A 19925-nucleotide genomic window follows, 5' to 3' on the forward strand; every position below is an offset into this window, starting at 1 on the left:
GTCAGTCTCGATAAAGTAGCTGCTTGGGCTTGGCTGAATCAGTTTGGAAAGACTACAAAGTGTGTGAAAAGGAACCAGTAGGCTTACTACCCTTAAAATCAAAGTTCAGTAACTCTGCATGTGACAGGAACATACTTTGCCTTCTTCAGACAACAAAATAAAACCTAAAGACAGTAGTTAGATTCCCCCCCTTGTTGTGAATGCCTGATATAAGCAGTTAAAATAAGTCAGCATCTGTGTTCGGTTCAAATGTAGGTAGTTCTCCTCATCAGTCTGACAGTGGTGATATTCCACAAATTAAATTCTCAAAATCTGAAAAATTATATGCAGTACGTTTTCTTGTCTGATTTTTTTAAATGATAAATGACTCGGTTGTTCCCTCTTTGCCACCTTGGTTCTTCAGTTGTTTTTACAAGGTTGTTCAGGGAAACTGGTAGAAAATCTGTTTATGTAGTGCCATAAAAAGACATGTGAGAGAAGTTTAAATAGTTTAATAAGCTATAATGATAAATGCATAATAACATGGAAATTGAACTAATTTAGTACAGTGTGTTGGCTTCACATTTCCTCTACTAAAAAAAATATTCATTTGATTGATGTGCATGTTGATCTAAATTTAGATTTGTGTTGGTATCATATTCAGTTTATTTTTGTTCTTCCTCTGTTGTTTGGGTTAATTCATTTTCATAATTTGTACCCATAATACAGTTTAATTTTTTATTGATTATTGGAAAACATCTCTTACTTTCTTAAGTGGATAAATGAAAGAAAAATATAAACCCCTTCAGATTTTTTGGGTTTTAAAAAAAAAATGTATTTTTCTATTGTAGCTGTAGAATCTAACATAAATACCTAAACTGAGTTAAAATGCATGCATACGCATGCATATGAAGAAATAATTTTGTCTGTGAAGCTCTCAAATATCAAGGATTTTTGTGCCTAAACCATAGTTTCAGTTTTTTTCCATCTTCTAAAGTATTTTTAACCTCACTGCATAATTGTTGTCTTTGAAATCACTTACTGTAATACTGAAGCAAACCACAGCTTGTATGAAAAATGCTTTCATTTGCTGTTTTTTGGGAGAAGGCTGAGAGCAGTAGTGTCAGTGGTATGTCTGAGGAAGGGAATACTGTTTTGCACTGTATATGGTTGATGCCTGGAGCCGGCTTTGCAGTCATTAGGCTTGAAGGCTAATGTTTTATTTTACTAATAAAATCTTGTGAAATTTAAAATGGTTGTTCAAGACGTTTTTATTGCAGTGATGGATGATGAGCAAATACAGGTTTATGGAGAAAAAGCTTGTCAAATTCTTCAGCAGCCTTCACTGATGATCTACATAATCAATTTTAAAACATATAGGTAGCATGAGTTGCAGTGGTAGGAGCTATGAAATGTAGTTGGAATAGGAAAAAAGAAAAATGTTATGTGCATTATTTCTGGTACCTTTCAAAGTGAGAAGCTTCACTATTTCTAGGTAGGCTAGCAGCTCTGCAAAATAATACCTTGGGTTAGGAGCTCCTGGAGGAAATGTGGAAGACGAGGAGTAGCGACAGCAACAACCCATCAACAGGAAAACCTTGTGAGTTATTACCTACTGACTTCCTGTTATCGTGCTGTCGTTCTAAAAGAGAAATTGCCATTCTGACACAGGTAGAGGTCTTTTCTAGTTCTCATTCTTTCCACAGTAGATCTGGTGCCCAGTGAGAATTTATTCCCTCTGAGAGACAGCTGGATATGGAGAACATTATTAATCAAGCAAATTGGTTTTAATGCGAGGAAAGAATGAAAGGAGAGGAGAGCCTGCCCTTTGAAAGTGGTTATTACTTTAAACTTGCTGGTCGTTAGGCTTGAAATGTTTTTCTTTGAAGTTGCTTTATGTTGTAATACCTTTTCTGTGGCCTTGCTGTTGAAGTAAAAGGAAAACTCAGCCTGCTCTGTTCCCCCCAGGGCAGTTGGGTTTTTACCCTGCAAATTTTATATATATTCTTCAGAAACCTATTTTGTTTGCCACCATCAAAAAATTCTAGGCATCTACCTGTTTATTGGACTCTTGCTATTACCCTGTTTAATACTCCCACTCTGACATCTTGAAGCTGGCATTATCTCAATAAGCTGTACAGGTCTAGGCTAGAATACTTCAACAGGGATTTTCCTATGCTGTTTGTGTGTATCTGTAGGACTCAGTGGCTCTTGGACTGTTGGTTGAGTGCAAACCTTGATAAATGTTGCAGGCTGTGTTGATAGCATTTGTGAGAGTATAAAAGCCACTCTCAGTAATCTCGAAGCCTGTAGGCAAAGCAGTTTTTACAATGTACTTTGGGGCAATAAAGATTGATAGTTGACAGAGTTTTAGTTTGTATTCAGTACCCTTAATCTAGAGTGAATTTATATGGACAGTTAGAGATAGTATGGATTAACATTTAAACTGAGGATTTTAGCTTCTTGTGCAATGTCCACGACCACAATGCCCGAGCATTGTGTGTCTGCTTCATAGTTTCTGTTCACATTATTGTGTTTTGTAGAACAACAGTTTGGTTATGTCCTAGATGCCTAGCACAGATCTGGAAAGGCTGTCTGCATTTCATTAATCTGTCCAGTCTCTGTAATACAAAATCAATTTCTTTTTGAAGAATGCATGGACTGTAGAAATTTTCCACATTTATTCTCTTTGCAGATCTTTAAGTACAGATTTTTAATGATTAACTAGACTTGACAAAGTTAAACCAAGGAAATGCTTTGGAGTAATAGGGAGAGAATTGGGGTTTGAATGGAAAAAATAGTTCATGTATCTATCTCTCAAGACACGATTTTTTTTTTTTCTAAAATAATGTATTGGCAAAGTCAGAATATAAGTTATTTCTTGTGCTAACTTTACTTTTATCTAAATTGCTTTAAGCCCTCAACTGCATTGGAAGAGGGGTGGGGGAGCAAAACAAACCTTCAGAAGATGCAAATAATTAATGAGATTTTTAAAAATGTATTGATGAAACAGTATAGAACTCTCTCCTTCATCATCAATCTTTTCAAAATTAAACACCCCCCCACCTCTAAAGAAACAGGCCTTGCAGTATGCATAGAAGATTATTAAACGGGGCAAAAATGCAAAATTTTGTTTCACCTGTAATTTGACATTGAGAAGTTGTTGCTTCCAACATCAACTAGGAGGTTAAATTAAGTGTAAAGATGCTTCATAAGTAAAACCTATAACAAGCAGTACCATGCAGTTTGACAACAGTTAACCAAATCAATATTGTGAGTAGAGCAAACTGGACATAATGTTTTTATGTGTGGTACTTTGGGTTCCACCATACTGAAAAAAACTGTCACTAATATATTAGGTGCCTTGAATTGGTGCATTTCCCCTTCTCTCATTCTTGCCAGTGCTACCTTAGGTGTGCGTGATGTGGCAGGAGGAAGAAGAAAAGACGCCTGTTGGGGATGAGCCAGGCATGGAGTTAGTTGCATGAATATTTGATGAGAGCTAAAGGAGTCGCACAAAAGGACAGGGAAATGGTGAGAATTGCTGCAAGGGTGACTGAGCTGCTCTTCAGATTTATTTATATAGGCTTTCTTCATTTTCTTAATGATCTTTTGCTATAAATAGACAGAGGATGTTGAGTGTTGAATTTCACGGTTGTTTTTGTACAAAGCTGCTAAGAGCTTGACTTGTAATCCTGCTTTAAGTTTTGGGTGTTTTGAAAAAATTCTTTAGCAATATCAGTATTTCTTCACTTTGGTACCACAATATAATTCTGTTGAATACGATTGCCATGTATGGCAGTTGGCTGAATGGCATCCTGTGATCAGCTGGGCACAAAATTGCCTTGAGTAGATTTGATCCACAGCACAAGGAAATGAGAATGGAAGTGGGATTGATCCCAAAAATTCCATGAACCAGCAGCTGCAGAGGGAACTGTGGATTGTAGAGAGTCCACATAAAATTGCTAATCTGTAATTTTAAATCTTTGTTTAAATCTGTGATTATGATGCAAAGTTTTTCTTTCTGTGCTAGCCTGGAAGCATCTATATTTTCAAAGTATGTTTGAAGATTGCTGAGAGTTGCTAGATGTAGACACTGAAGAAATGAATTCACCAAATCACTAATCTTTTTAATTTTTTAGATTCTTTTTAGAAATACATCCAGCTGATACAATTTAATATTCTGGTTTTGTGCGGAGTCTTGGCTAATGCATCTGTTGAATGAATGAATAAATAAATGGAAAGAAATGCAGTTTTAATTCTGGGAAAACCTATTTTTATTTTTTTTTTTTGCTTGTAAAATTGGCAGCAATATTCTACTCTAGGATAGCATTATTGGTTACTGACACAGTGGAATAATAGTAGCAGTTAGAAATACAAGTGAATGTTGCTGAGTTTTATAGCTTGAGCTTTTATTATTTTTAAGTAGTTTTAGCACCTGCAAAATAATGCAAGAAGCTGGATTCTCTTTTGACAAATATTATACATTCACAGGTTAATGTATAGCTTCCAGTTTCCATTGATTACTATTGTCTAGTAAGTGCTTGTTAGATATCAAAGCAGTGAACAGTGTGAGCAGGTCACAGAGTAGGTCAGCCTCTTCTTTGACAGGCTCAAGAAGACAGCCAGGCAGCTATTGTTTTACTCTCTGAACAGAAAAATTTATTCCTTTGGCTGTGTTTTGGCTTTTGAATTGCCACTGTGAGTTAGTAATTTATTTATTTTTGTTGATATTTGAATTATATTTGAACGTCAAATGAGAAAATTCTGTTATGCTGCTTCTGGGAGAAGAAAATCATATCCAAATAGTTTTAGTTACTATTAAAACCCAGGTCTTTGCTGTTTTGTTTAGCTGATACATACAGGGCTACTCAAAATGCCTGCTGAGTCCATCACCCAAGGCATTCTCAATGCTGTTTCAGCTCCTCTACCAAACCTGGGATTTTGGGGTGCTGACTCAGCTGGCACAAGGCAGCTCTTGGTGCTCTTGAGGAAATCTGTGACTGCTCGACGTGATTAAAACCACTGTCACCACTGCCATGACAAGCAGTGCTCCATGTGAGCCTGACATGTGCAGCTGAACACTCTGTACAGAGTATTCTGTAACTCCTGTGATAGATATACCATAGTTATATTTTGTATGGATGTGTGTGCATGTATAAAAATTATAAAATGGTTATAAAAATGACTTGATTCACCCAAGTGCTATGAATTAAACTCTTTCTGGCAACAGAAACAATGTCATTTTTGAATTCTTCAAATGGAGATTCTCCAATGCATAGTGCATTCTTCAAAGTGGAATCCTGTTTTGAAAAGGTACCAAGAAAGAATGGTGAATTTAAATTTAATCTCCTTAGCCCAGAGGCTTTTAAAAATAACCTTTTTACCAAGGATGGGCATGCTGCAACGGCAATGGAAAAATCAGTTCAAGCTGTAGTTTGAATGGACATTTTTAGTTTGAATGGACATTTTGACCCTTGTTTTATTAATTTTGACAGTGGAGATAATTTTCGCCCTCTTTCCCATTTAACTAAAGTTTTTCTTTCAACGTTTTTTCTGCTTAGAATTGGTATTATGATCTTTGTGGGCATTGCAAAGGAGAAAAGGTGGACACAGATCTACTTAAAATCTCAATCTCTGATAAAATTTAGATTTTTGTACAAATGAAGTAATAGCATTCCTGTCTTCTTTTATATTTTTAATAGAATCATAGAATCATTAAAGTTGGGAAAGAACTCCAAGATCATCGAGTTCAATCTTTGACCAAACACCACTATGTCAACTAAACCATAGCACTAAGTGCCATGTCTGGTTGTTTCTTGAGCACTTCCAGGGTTTGTGATTTTACCACCTCCTTGGGCAGCCTATTGCAATGCCTGATCACCTTTTCCATGAATAAATTCTTCATGATTTGCGATTTTCCTTTGTGTAACCAAACCAGTTCATAAAGTTTAAAGAAATTATGGATTTAGAATTGAAGGTATAAGAAAGTTCTTTTCTTCACTTCTCCCACATTGGTAGATTGCCTAACTCTCCATTTTTACTCATGGGTAGAAATAAGTCAAAGGGAAAAACAGACTGGGGCAAAAATAATTAATCAGCTGGGAATGGATGCAACATTGGACAAAATCCTAAGGTGATACTAGGTAGGAGGCAAAGAATGATATTTCTGTTATAACACTGTTCACAGGACTTTTCTGGTTGCTGGGTTTAAGTGGAAATTTGTTTCTCAAACAAGTTACTTTGTATTCAACTTCTTCCCTTTATAAAAATGCTTAAAATGATAGCCAAAAATGCTGTGAGATCTTAAGATGGGAACTGTAGACAGTTGCTACCTTCTAAGAGTTATTTAAAAATACAGTCTTTATAGTTTATAAGCAATTTTACAAACTGCAACCTTGCATCATGATTGAAAAGCAGTAGGGAAACTGATTTTTCTTCCAAGCTTCATGCATCAAATGTGTTTTTAAATATTAGAAAGGGCTGTAGCAATTGCATCTGAATATAGTATTTTCCTTTCCTTAACTGTTTAAAGCTGAGAATCATTGGCTGTGTAAATATTGATAGCTTTAAAGACCAGAGGAAAAATTACTGTGAAAAACATAATCTGGATAGACTCAAAATACTGCAATTTCAAGATAAGATTTTTAAATAGAATATGCTAAAGCTAATTTGAAGTAATTCTCCCTTAATAATAATAAAATATACAAGTCCCCATCGTGCCCCATCACCTTTGTGCAGAAAATGGCAGCAAGAAAAAAACTGCCACTACTCAAAGGATCTTTTACAATTACAATTGATTGAAAAAATTAACAGTGCATGTAACACATAAAATTTCTTTCATTAAATATGAACTTGTTTGAAACATAGACTGTAGTCCTTCATCAGTGCCTACAGAATGATACTTTACTCATATTTGAAGAAGGAAACCTCTTAGTGTAAAACATTGTGTGTTGGTTGCAAAACCATTGCAGTTGTACATGGTTTTTAAATTATCTGAAAAATTGTATCTTCTCAGGCTCTTTTTAGGATTTCCTTGCTTGAACTTACATTAAAGTAAGGACAATTGAAGAAATGGTGGTGGAGTTATGCTCTCCTTTCTGTTAGTAATCTAGATATGATCTTTGATACATTAAGAAATATTAATTAATGCACTAGTTCCCATAACTACTAGAATGACTTCACTGATGTCTACATTAAGCTGATGCTTATTATAAAAAACCTGGTTTTGTAGTTGATCGTGGTAATATAAGAGACAAAATTATAATTCTGCTGTTGTGAATATAATAAATACTGCTCTTATCTGTATTACCAAGGCACACACATCTATCTCTGGTGAAATGTAAAGCTCCATGTTGGCTTTCTAGTAAAATGCTAAATATTAGAAGTAAGTATTTTCTTACTGGTGATTGCTGAACATGTGTATAAAACAGATTTATGGATGGTAGGGTTTTTTGTATGTCTATGTGAAGTTTCTATCATCATGTTATGCCACACTTGCAGTTAGAATATCTGTGCATAGAGTTCTTAGTAGAGTGATCTGGATCTCAGACTGAGCAAACCAGGCTAGATTTTGAATCAATTAGAGCATTTTTAAGTCTGGAGTTTATTTTTAGTCTTGAAGGGAGTTCAACAGGCAAAGATGTTTTACAGTTTCTCCTTTGTGTCATCTTGGACAAATACTTTTTACCTTCATTCGTGGATGGATTAAATAAATTGGCAGCTTGCTTAGACAGAACCTAAGAAAAGCACAAAGAAAAGGCAATTCTGTCTTGGAACATTACACTGCAGCCCTTTCACCTGCCTCTGAATTGCAGTGAATGACACTTCCTTCTTCCTTTTGATCTGAAGCTTGATTTATAAAATAATAGTTTATTGTTCTATAGTAGCACAGAAATCAGGGTTATGAGGTTGGTTCAGAAAGAGGATAAATGAAAAGAAGGACTGGTATACATACCTGTAGAAGGAAAGTAGTTATGCTGCTTGGTTTCCCTGCATAAGTGATCCCACTTGAGAAGGCACGAGTGCAGTAATCCCATTCTTAGAGAAGTTCTCTGAATTCCTGCTCAGAGAATAGGAAGCCATTGAAATCTTGAAGTTTATGGACTTGTGCTTCTGTTTCTAGTCCCAGTTCCAGGTTTGAAAGTCTGAGCTGTGAAAGTTTTGGTTCATCAGTTTCACAAATTCTGAAGTGTTGCTTACTTAAAGCAGGTTGAGGTAGTTGCACCAGTGTATTATGTAATGTTATACTCAAAAACATTCCCCCTACCAAGGTAGTCAGAAGAAGCTGGTTTATATCACTCTGTTGTAATGTGTAATAGGTGACCTACTTTCATACTTTCTACTTGGGAACACAAAGAACAACACTATATTTATGTACTTTGAGATCTTCCTACACATTTCTCCATCCTTTCTTTTTTTAGGTTTTTCCTCCTTTTTTCTATTCTATGCCCAGAAATTAGAGATTCAGTGAAATAAAATGACTTAAGTTTTTTCATTTGACCAGGGTATAAAATATGCATAAATTTCTATTAAATGTAATCCTAAATGTATATTTTCACATATCTTTGAAAATAAGAAGGATTTTTTTTTACTCATGTGTCTTTCATATACCTCTGTATTTGTCTGAAATTTAGGTTTTTGTATATGTGTCACATAATTTTTTTAAGAAACTCTTCAGTCTTTTTATTTAGTTTTTAGTGGTTTTTTTTCTTGGTAAAGGAGGAACTCAACTGTTGCATAATTGACTGTGAAAAATGTATTATTAAAATTGATACAGGGAAAATGCTGTTACATGTATAGCTTAAACTAAACTCTTCTCCTTGCACTGACCTTTTCTACTGTATAATAAAACATACTATTCTAACCAAGTCAGATAGCAGAAAATTTTCCAGCAGTAATGTTTTTGAGATTCATGGCATCTGTTCAATTGGCATTTATGAAGCACTTGGAGATACTCAGATGAATGAGGCTGTGTTGGTGTATGTGTTAGAGGGCACCGTTAGTAGGAGCAGCATGTCTAAATAATTGCATCTTGGACTTTTATAAATTTAGTTGTATAGAAACCATCCTAAGTAAAACAGCCTATGAAAGGCAAAACATAAGCATTAAATTCCTTGGATGCCTTTTATTGGGAAAGCAGGATTCATAAAAGCACAGTATGTTGCAGGCTTTATTTCACAGTTCTGCCAACACGAATCCAATCTGAGCTCGAGCACAGCTGCTATTCCTGCCAGTCCTCCTCACTCTCCTGATGGAGCTTGATCAGCTCTCTTTGTTTTCTCTGCTCGCTTAAAATGAACGCTGTTTAATGATCTTCACTAATGAATTTGTGATGTCCTGTTCAGGGACTTTTATCTATGGAGTGCTTCCCCCCAGCATTAAAATATCCTTTACTGACATAATATAGGGTAAGGGAATGAGAAAAAATAGATGTGAAGTTCAGGATGGATTGTGATGGATAGAAATACATAGAGAAAACTAGATGTTCTTACAACAATTGTGCTATTCTTTTTATCCCTGTAACACAGTTACTCCTCCTCCGCCCCCCACACAACAGATTTGTAATGAAAGAATAGAATCTTGTGCAGGCTGCAACTCCCAAAGGTAAAACCCACAGTACTAGACTTCCATCTGTATAGCCTATTTTATTTCAGGGAGATTTCATTTAGTTTTCCTTGGTTAAATTAGTCTGAAATACTGTCTTTGCAAGTTCATTAAAATTATTCTATAATGGGTGTCTACTGTAATTTTTGAAGTTGTATATTCAGTTTCTTGGTGGTGGTGCTTGCTATTTACCTGATGTTCTTGTCATCCTTTCTGCCATGTTCTGATGTTTGTCGTGCTCTCTTGCCTTTGCACTCACCTTCATGGCCAGTTGTGTTGTTCCTGACCTGTTCTCCATAGAAGTCTTTTGACCTGTCCTCTTCCACCCTTATAGTTAAAAAGAAAAAGTCACCTGTGTTAGTTATGTGTAATTGGAGTGGAGAAGGGAATCCTCTTTGGTTGACTAATATATTTTTATAGAATTTAAGAAGAGTATTTCACCTCACAGAATATTATTAAGAAGAGTATTTCACCTTCACATTACAGAATATTTATCTGTAATGTTTACATTTACCCAATGTAGCCCTTACTGATTAGTAAGGGCTTTTATCTGCTTGAAGAAACTAAAGCTATACATGTACAAAAAAAAGCTCCCCAGGGAGGGGGATAGTGCTGGGTTTTGTTTCTACTCTGCAGCCAGCATGCTAAAATGTACTGAATCAATACTTGGAATCAATACTGGATAGTTTCTTAGGAGCAGTTAGGATCACAGAAGGCCTAATCCTGATGAGATCTGTGCACTTGGATAATTTAATAACCTGCACAGCTACGGGGGCAGTGAATCCTCAGTGCTGAGTGAGGGTAGGACTGGGCACAGGCTGCTGAGAGCTTGGCTCGCCTGATCACTGCTCCACAGACTGGGAGTGCTCCAGGGGTTACTGACTGCTGCTCTTCACTAGCTTGTAAGACACTATTCTTATCCCTCTCCTTTGCCAAGAAATCAATCCCTCTTCCTCTAAAACATGAGCAAATAGCTGAATGAAGTAAGGGAATTACTATGAATATACATAAGATCCACCTAAGTTCTTTCTGGAAGGGCAGTGATTGAACATTTGAAAAAAGCTGATACCAATTATTATCTGAATAATCTGAACTTGTCTAATTGCCATTTGGAAACTTTTCCCACAGTTTGTACTTATTGAAGGTGCTTGTTTCAATACCAGATAATCTGACACTTTTTTTCCCAGCTTTGTTGCTCTGCTCAACTCTGCTCTCTAAAGAATTTCTATTTCTGCTTTGAAATTTTTGAGTGCTTTTGCCACAACTAATTTGTGCCTTAACTACTTTATATGTTGAAGGCATGTGCTAATTTGTGCTAATGAGTTACTGAGTAAATGGAATTCAGAATAGATACTAATTGCTAAGTAAGACAGTGAAAACTTGATGTCTGTACAACCCAAAACTTTACAGATTCACATACAGAATTTACACAGTTCTGTTTTTTTTATTGCTTTAATGTGAAGCTTCCTACACAGAGTGGATTAAAGACTGACTTCCATCTCTGGTTAACTGATATAAATTGTTCGCCTGTGATTCTTTTCTCCTTGCATGTCTGCCATGCACAGGTGCTTGTTCCTTGCATAGGTGTTTGCAGAGGAGTGAGGAGCTGATGCTGAGCAGTGGCTGAAAGCTACTGGGGTCATTTTCAGCAGAATGCTTATGTGGGTGCACATGAGAGGAGAGGAGATGACATGGCTGGAGATGTGGAAGGGAGGGAGCAATGGCAGCTGGAATAAAAACTGATAGCATAAACTGATGTGGAACTGAAGCTCAAGAGACTTGGAGTCTGGTACCAGATCAGTATCTTCCCTTTCTTAAAATGTGTGGTATGGTCATATTATATACAAGTAAGTGTCTGAATTATTATCTTTCCATGGGGATCCCTGAAGACTCAGCAAAAGAGAGGTAGGAGAAAGGGACATTCTAGAAGAGCTCAGAATGAGTAAATGGAATGACTCATAATCTGGACCAGTTGAATATATGCTTATGGCAGAATAATTTTGAATATGGCACGTAACAAGTAAAAGGGACAATCAGAAGTCTAAGCAGTACATCTGGAAACAAGTTTTGCCAATTAATTTTTACTTTATCTCTATTGTAATAGCATTCCTTTGATATTGCACATAGCTATTGGTGTGATCTGCATGCTGTGGATTGAGATTGCCATGATACCTGTTATGGTTTTAAATACATTTTTCTAAATGTGGATGAGAAAATTAAAGTAATTAATTTTGCATGGACTCTGAGACAAGAATTGGCCATGACCATTTTGCTAGCAAGGTTTGCACATTCTTTTTGTCATCCTTTATAACTGATTTTCTGTAACTACTAATGGAAAGAGTTTAATAAAAGGTGATAAACTCAGATGATTTTTTAAATAAGGTTACAAGTCTGATAAAGCATAAATGTGTTAACACTATTGAATTCTGTAGGCCTTTTAATACATTTTAATTTTAAAAACCAAGTAAAAGGTAAAATGCAAAAGACAAACCCTGAGCAACTGGAATGATATGAGTCAATGGCAGAGCAGCTTTCCCATGTAAAAGAATGGTTTCATCCTTGTTTTCTTTCTTTGTAGATTTTATACACATCCGTGCAGAGTCCTTAAGCCTTCCAACTATTTTCATATTTGAGCTGGAACTCTTCTGTGAAAATAATATCTTGAAGAAATTTTGATAACTTTTTTTTCCCCGAACACCTCTAATTTTTATTGTGATTTCCTTATTCTGTATTTTTAAAACTCTTTTATACTTCATGAGCTGTTTTAGGAGAACAAAATACCCCCTTTCTGTCAGAAGCTGACTTAAAATTCCAATCTTCATCCATCCACCAAGCACCCATTGTTACTTTTTGAATTTAAAATTAGGGCTTAATGTCATAAGCCAGTAGAAATACAGTACATCTAATATAAGTATTAATGCTATTTTTAAAACTTACAGGATGGGAGAAGAACACAAGTGAGTGGCAGTTGGTATAGTTGCTGGGACAGGGTGTAAGGAATTCATGGAGAGGAGCCCTCCTGTGTGAGCAGAAGCAGTGAATTGGGGTGAAGCATCAGACAATTATCTGCAGTTTTGTTCCTCGATCAATATGCAGTTGTTTCTTGGTCATATTGATCTTTTCTGCTTATTTAATGCACTTTCATTTTATGAGACCTATGCAATCATTTAATGGAGTAATTTGAATTGGCTTTGAATTATTTTCACTTGCTGTGACGTTGTTTTTAACATACTGAGTTCATTTACTGGATATCTGTACTGTTACTGCCATTAAGAGAAGAACAGCTCATCTACAGAACCAGGCAACTGTCTATAGCCGAGTGTCCCATGTTAAATGGTTTGACCTTCTTGAGAAAGTTGCACACACTCAGTATCTCTGAGTGTACAGGTATTGTTTGGTAGTTTATTTGGGTATTTTGCTGATTTTCTTCTGTTTGTTCGGTTGTTTACTCTGAGAACTGGGGAAATACTAATTCACAGCAGAGCAGTTTGATCACAGTGTGAGCAGTGCTGAGGATCAGCTTGCTTATCGTAGCCTTTGCTGACAGCAGCCCGTGCAGAGCTGTGTGACAGCATCATCCTGAATTCTCAGCTCGCTCTGTGCCTGCCGCTGCGTGCTCGGGGCTGCAAACCCAAGTGAATGCCTCCTGCAGAGCCTCACGCTGCAGTGCCCTGGCCTTGTGCCCTTTCAGTGCTCAGGTGCCTGGGTGGCTTCAGCCTGGGCTGCACTACAGAAGTTTTGCTGTCATGGCTCTTCCAGATACTCCTTTCAGCATACACGGAATGCTGTAAATGCATTTTTGCCAAATCAGGCTAAGTTAGCTCTGGAGTGATTTACACCAGCAGAAGCCCTTTTCTACACTTGGGCTTTTTTGGCATAAAAATGCAGTAGACCTTTCACTTCATCCCAGGATGGTGCACTAAGAAAAGTTCTTTATTTAGAGCTGGACTTAATATGTATTAAGAATAGAATATAGAATCAACGTTGTTACACTTTAGTAAGCAGAGCTAGTGAAAAATACTGGGTGAGTCATGATGAACGCTGTGAGTCTTTTTTTCCTATTCCCCTTTTTTGTCCTCAAAACATTTTGATGGGGCTGATTTAACAGATGGGCAGAAAACCTATCGCTGTGTGTTGGAAAACTGTTTCCAGATGAAGAACAGTTTTCTTAAGTCATTTGTACTCTTTTTTCTTTGTTCAGCATTGACTGAACTAGTCAAAACATTTTAAGCACATTAAGCAATAACATATTAAGTCTATAAAATAATTAAATTGGTACTAGAAACTAAGAGTTCTTAGAAATATTTACATTAATATTTGACTTAGTATAGATCTTACAATAACTACTTTTGTATCTTCTAGGAACGTTGTGCTGTAGATAAAGAAAATGTTTGTTAAGGTTGATGTACTGTTTCATACTGAAATATTTAGGATTATCTGGTAAATTTATTTCTGAATTGACAAAGAGCTATGCTTTCTCTTTGTTGTAAATGCTTAGCTATGATGATGAAGCACAGAGACTTAAGGTTTATGTCTCTCCTGCCAGAAGAGTTTGTGTAGAGTTATTAAGGTGTTGCAGCACCCTTTGTTTTTTATGGACTTTTTCCCAGTACATTTTCTTGTTCAGGAAATGCACAACATTGCTGTACCTGAATTCAGGCAGAGATGTAATGGTTCTTCATTGTCTGTTTTGGTCCTGGTCACTGCTCTGATGAACTTTTATGAGTCTGCCCTCTACACGTTCTTTGGGAAGACCCAGACTTTTAAAATTTATGTAAGGTTAATAGTCTGCATAATATTGCAGAGTATGAGCAAGTACTTGGCAGGAAGTGCCAAAAAGCTGTGGCAGATTTACGTTGTGCTCTGTAGTCTCAAACTGGGTTCAAAGGACACTGTTGATAAGAGGTGACAAGCAATACACCATTAAATAGCTCTTCTGTGGTGGAGATGAGTCAGGTAGTTATAAATTTCTAAACATATTTGCAGAGCAGAATCCTTCTAACAAGAGATGTTTGCAAGTTTTTTGGATCTGCAATTTGGTGGAATGCTAGTGAAAGGTGTATGCAGATTTGGGGTTCTTTTCTTCCCTGTCCACATTGTGTGAAAGGGGATAGGAGAATCCTGTAATTTAATCATCCAGTGTCCAGTAATTCTCAAGTCCCTTCAGTGTCTCCAGTATGTTTTAGCTTACGTGAGAGAAATCTCTGATCTGCAGTTTTTTCCTCATTAAGATGCTCTCTGTCTTACCTCTGCCTGCAGGCTCTCTGTGCAGTTCTCACCAGTGAATCGTTTGATTCCTCTCAAGCCCTCGCTGGAGGGGAGCCAGCAGCAATCACTTTCAGGAACAGGCAGTGAGAGAAGTGTAGCTGAAAAACAGCTCCTTAACCTTTCTCCATAAAGCATGTCACTTGAAAGGGGGATACTATAGCATCCTTTGTTACTGGGCCCAGACTCTTCACACCATGCCCCTGTTATTTCAAAAAATACCTTTGAAGATCCGTCTCAGCTGCTGCATGTTCTCCGGAAAGGGAAAGTCAGTACTGTGCCTCCATGACTGTATTGCTGGCTTGTGCAATGTAGGATTGAAAAATCTCATCCTACTTCTATGTATAGCCATTTTTAGATGTTATTATCACGATAAAGTTTGAGAACCTAACTTTAGATCCTGTTTAGTTTTCAGGACTCTGAAAACCTGGGAAGTGCAGAGCAAGAGTTCTGTAGAAGTTCAGGAATAAGTTCAGAGAAACACAGTAAAACATGCATACCAATGTTACTTGGAAACAGAACTGTGCCTTGGTTTCTTGAGGACTGACTCAGATTTTAGCTCTTAACTCTATTGTTGATGATACTTCCCTTTGTTGTTTTCCAGGGAAGGAAAGAGGGAAACTGAGGGGAAGGGTGAGGGAGACTGAGACTCACAGCAGCATGTGTCGTTACTTGGAGAATGAAGGTAGAATGAAGAGCGTATGTGCAAACAATACTTTGACTCCTCAAAGACATGAAGCATGTAGAAATATTCTGAAATGTTCTGCTTTATCAAGAACCAAGGAGATGTTTTCTTTTCCTGTTTTTTTCTTTTCTCAGAAATGTACTTTTGGTGGCTTGTGTATTTTATTAACTTTAAATGATTCCCTCTGTCAGCCCACACAGACATCCCTCCTCTTAGTTGCTGCAGGGCCTTTGATACTCAATTTCTTTTTTTTGCCTCATTCCATTTCTAAAATGAGGATTGTGTTCTACTTATTTTTACCCTTGCAACAGACTTCATGGAGAATTTTGTCGTCATTTCTTGTGGTGTATGAACTTTAAACGATTATTTTTAAATACTCACCCATCAACCCCTCTTCTATTTTCCTTTCTTCTTACAAGCCACTACTTGTATATGACATGATGGAAAACTGGTATTCTCTAAATGAGCCAATGAAATTATTTTCCTATTTCCTGTTATCAAATATGAAATTTTATTATTGAAGCCTTATGCTCCTAAGGAGTGCTCTGTCTTACCTAGAATGACTTTGAAGACCTGTCTGATTTCCCCTTACTCCAGCAATTTGCCTTGATCCCTAACACTGCTCACTGAATTCAGATCAAACATAATTAACTTTGTGGTTGAAAATGAGTCTTCAGGAGAGTTAGAAGATGAAACTTGGAATTGTTGCTTTCTGGGAAGGATTTACATTTTGAAGTCCAGTTTTCATCCAAGTTGTGACAAATAGGCCTTACTTGTTTTTCCCTCTGAAATTATTTCATAATATAATATGACATAATCAAAATATATTTTTTCTTTAAAGAGGAAGCAATAGCTGCTTCCAAGCAGTTACTGAAATGTCTTATAAAATGAATTTCATTCTGAATTCTCATTTATGATAGCCTAAATATGTAGATTTTTGAATTCAGTGCCTTGCAGAGACTACACTTTTCATTGTTAGATCATTTGTGTAAATCAAATGGAAATTCTGTTAAATCTGGAGTGCTTGTACTCTTGTAGTCCCAGAGCTTTATTCCCTTTTCAATGCTTGCTTTTGGAGAGTGAGAGAGCTGAGGTCCATGGGAGCTGTCCCAGCAGCCTGCTGGTGGCTGTGCTGGCCATCACAGGAGGACCCAGGGCTGCTGATCTGATGGTGACTCTGCCTCTCAAAGGTCACTGCCAATGTGAGCCTCTGCCAGGATCCTCTACTTCAACCAGTCCTAAAAAGCCATTTTATTTACAAATATGATCTGTGTAATGTCTCCTGAAATGCAGTCAGCTAATCCTTCCTTTTTAGTTACTTGCAATGACTTTAATTGAATCAGAAAACAGAAAGAACTAAAAAGTAGTGATGTAATAGGGTTCGTATGGTGGGAGGAGTCCTGCTGCAAGCAGCAATTTGCAGTGGCTGTCACCAAGCTCTGTCCGTTCTGCCATGCTGCAGGTCGTCTGTGATGTAAGTACCAAGACAGCCATGTTCATTTTAGATGCTCAATAGCTGGAATTTTTCAGTATTTCAGGCTCTCAAATCTTGAAAAAAGCTTTTTGTACTGAGAATGATTGAGTATTGTTGACCCCAGTGTGCTGTCATGTCTTGCTGATTTCTTTTGGAGTAGTTACACCTTACAGCCCTTCTGATACTTCCTTTTTGCCACCTTCTCACCATTTCAGCAGTCCAATAATTACACAAGCATCCAAAACCAAACTGCCTCCTCTTCTAAAGGGCACTGCAGTCAAGCTGAATTTCATACTGAGATTGTCTGTTTACTGGTGCCTCTGGCTGCTTTAGTGAAAGTTGGTTTTGGGGAGCCACTATCCTGGAACAACTCTTACTGCTCTGTACTTTCTGGCCGCTTCCAGCCACAAAAGCAAGGCAGCTTACATGTCTCTGTGTGATGTACTTATGAATTTAGGACTTCTAACTTTTCCCTGACTGTTTCTGATTTTTTAGAGGGTCCAACACACAGAAAGTAAGTTGCAGCTGTACCTAAAGTACCCAAGACTTCATAATTTTCTACAGGTGTTCATCTTGCAATATTTTCCTTGTGTATTTTTTTCTAACAAAAAAGTCTTTTTTCATATACTTAATTTGCAAATAAAATAGCAAAGAAGGTCATAAAATCGATTAAGTGAATCAAAAGTTTTACTTGATAGAATGGTCATGGACTTCTTTTTCTCAGTTGGTAAAACTTAAGACTTTTTTTGTTGCATGGTATTTGGGGTCATTAAGTACCCAGAGGGGTCAGGCTTAGGCTCAGCACTGGCTCTGCTGTGGTTAGGGAGTGTGCCTGCTGTTTGTCAGTAACTCTCTGTTGGGATTCTTGTGCCAGAGACATAATTATATAGTGTTAGGTAAATCCATTACTTGATAACCCCAAGATTATCCAGTGAAGGAATACATGGCAAATGCTCCTGTGATACTGTGAGGGTGGAGATGTCAGTCAGCTGTCAGTGGCCACCCCCTATAAATGAGCTTTAAATGGCTGAGGGGCAATTATGATGGAGGTACATGGAATCATGAATGCTGCAGGAGGAGCAAAGGAACACAATGAACAGTCACCCTCTTCCATTACAAGCCCAAAAAAGCACTGAATGAAACTGTCAGGTGGCAGGTTCACAGCCCAAAGTTGCTGCCCCATGCAGTGCATGTTTCAGTTGCCATGGGGAGCACTGATTGCGAAATGTTTCCATGAGTTCCAGGAGTTATTTTGTAATTAATGGAAGAGAAACAGAAAGTGAGGATTATTGAACATGATAGTACTCACAATACTTGTTGCTCCTAATATTGCTGAACCTGAACTGTTGCTCTGTGGAGTGTCTTCTTTCCAGGTTGTCCATGCTTTGTGCTCTGCCCCCCACACTGAAAGGAGCTTGGAGATTGGCTAAGGAGCTGAGGGTGAAATAAGTCATGGAAGCTAAGAGCCACAACCACAGCTCATCTAGCAGCTTCTCTCCGAGGATCTGTCAATAGAGATTATATACTGCTGGCTGAGATAGCACAGAGATACGGATTTGACAGTAATAAGTTTTACATATTAGAATTGCACGTGTTGTCATGTTTCCAGTCAAGACTCTTCACTGCTGCTGCCTCTTGATTTTCAGAGTTTCGATAATGAATAGTTTTGAGTATATCAATATCATTAATTTTGAAGACCCTTGATAATCTTAATTTAATTTTCTTCTGAAGTTATTTTCTGGTTTTGATTTTTTTTGCCTTTTTTTTTTTTTTTGCTTGGCAAAACACACTTTCTGGATGTTGGAAAAATGTGACTCTTAATTGTGATGCAGTGTAATAATATCTTCAGGACTGGGTTCCTATTAGAATGTTCAGTATATGCTATTGAAAAATAGGTTTTTCCCTGTTTTTTTTTCTCCTGAAAGAAAAGGTGTTTAATTTAAACAGTATTAATGCTTTAGAGAAGATTCTGTTTCTTTCCTGATCATGAAATTATTCATAACTAACAGCAGTAAATGTCACAAAATATGCTTTGTAAGGCTTAAGAAGAATTTGTTATCAGACTAAATATTATTTAGAATTAGAACTGTAATAAAAATTATGATAGAATCATAAGAGTACACACACATCTCTGTTTTCTCAATTTTATTTTTAAGTATTAAATTGCTAAACATATTTTATTCTTCAAGCTGCACATTTTTTCGTCCATTCAACTCTTTTGTATTAATTATTAGATACAATTGGCTGACAAATATAGGTAATAAGAATTGGCTCATAGATTATTATGAAATTCTACAAAGAGAATATCTGCATTATTTATTTAATAACAGTTACTTGCTAAATTAAATGTTTTCCCCCATCTGTTAACAATTTGTGCCTTTAATGACTGAAAGACTTGCCTGAACTTATTGTTTGCTTCCTTGGATATGCAAACTTTAAAAAAAAAGGGATTTATATTTTTAGCATTTAGCTCATTACTTTGAACTTGGCTACAATAGATACTGATTTTTAATTTTATGTCTCTGTGACATTAATGATAGTAGAACTCAAATGTGTCATCAGTACTGTATTAGAGAAGACTTAGCTTTTCGTTTTTATCCATTTCGAAATAATAGAATAAAAACAATGGCTTCTCTCTCTGTTTTCACTGATATTTAGTCATTTTGAGAAGACAGGTACATTTTTGTGAAATCTTAATCTGTGGTAATTTTAAACCTTCATACATGCATGTGCTTCCTAATTTTAACACTATGTGTTTTTTGTAGAAAATCATGGTCAGTGTATGTGAAAGACTAAGTGATGGATCATACTATTCTTCTAGGTTGCCAAAGAACTTTGACAGGTAGCAGAAAAGGTTTGTGCCACAGGCAGTGGCACTGTGTAACGGCAGTCCTGGAGTGTGCTGTAGGTGATTGT

General features: G+C 36.7%; 1 protein-coding gene across 1 annotated transcript in view; it reads left to right on the forward strand.

Annotated features, from left to right (window-relative positions):
• Window positions 1-19925, forward strand: part of COG5 (component of oligomeric golgi complex 5) — a 173575-nt gene that overhangs the window by 41010 nt on the left and 112640 nt on the right. The gene's annotated exons all lie outside the window — the stretch shown is intronic.

The sequence above is a fragment of the Molothrus aeneus genome, chromosome 5 (genome assembly GCF_037042795.1).
Source record: "Molothrus aeneus isolate 106 chromosome 5, BPBGC_Maene_1.0, whole genome shotgun sequence".
NCBI lineage: Eukaryota > Metazoa > Chordata > Aves > Passeriformes > Icteridae > Molothrus > Molothrus aeneus.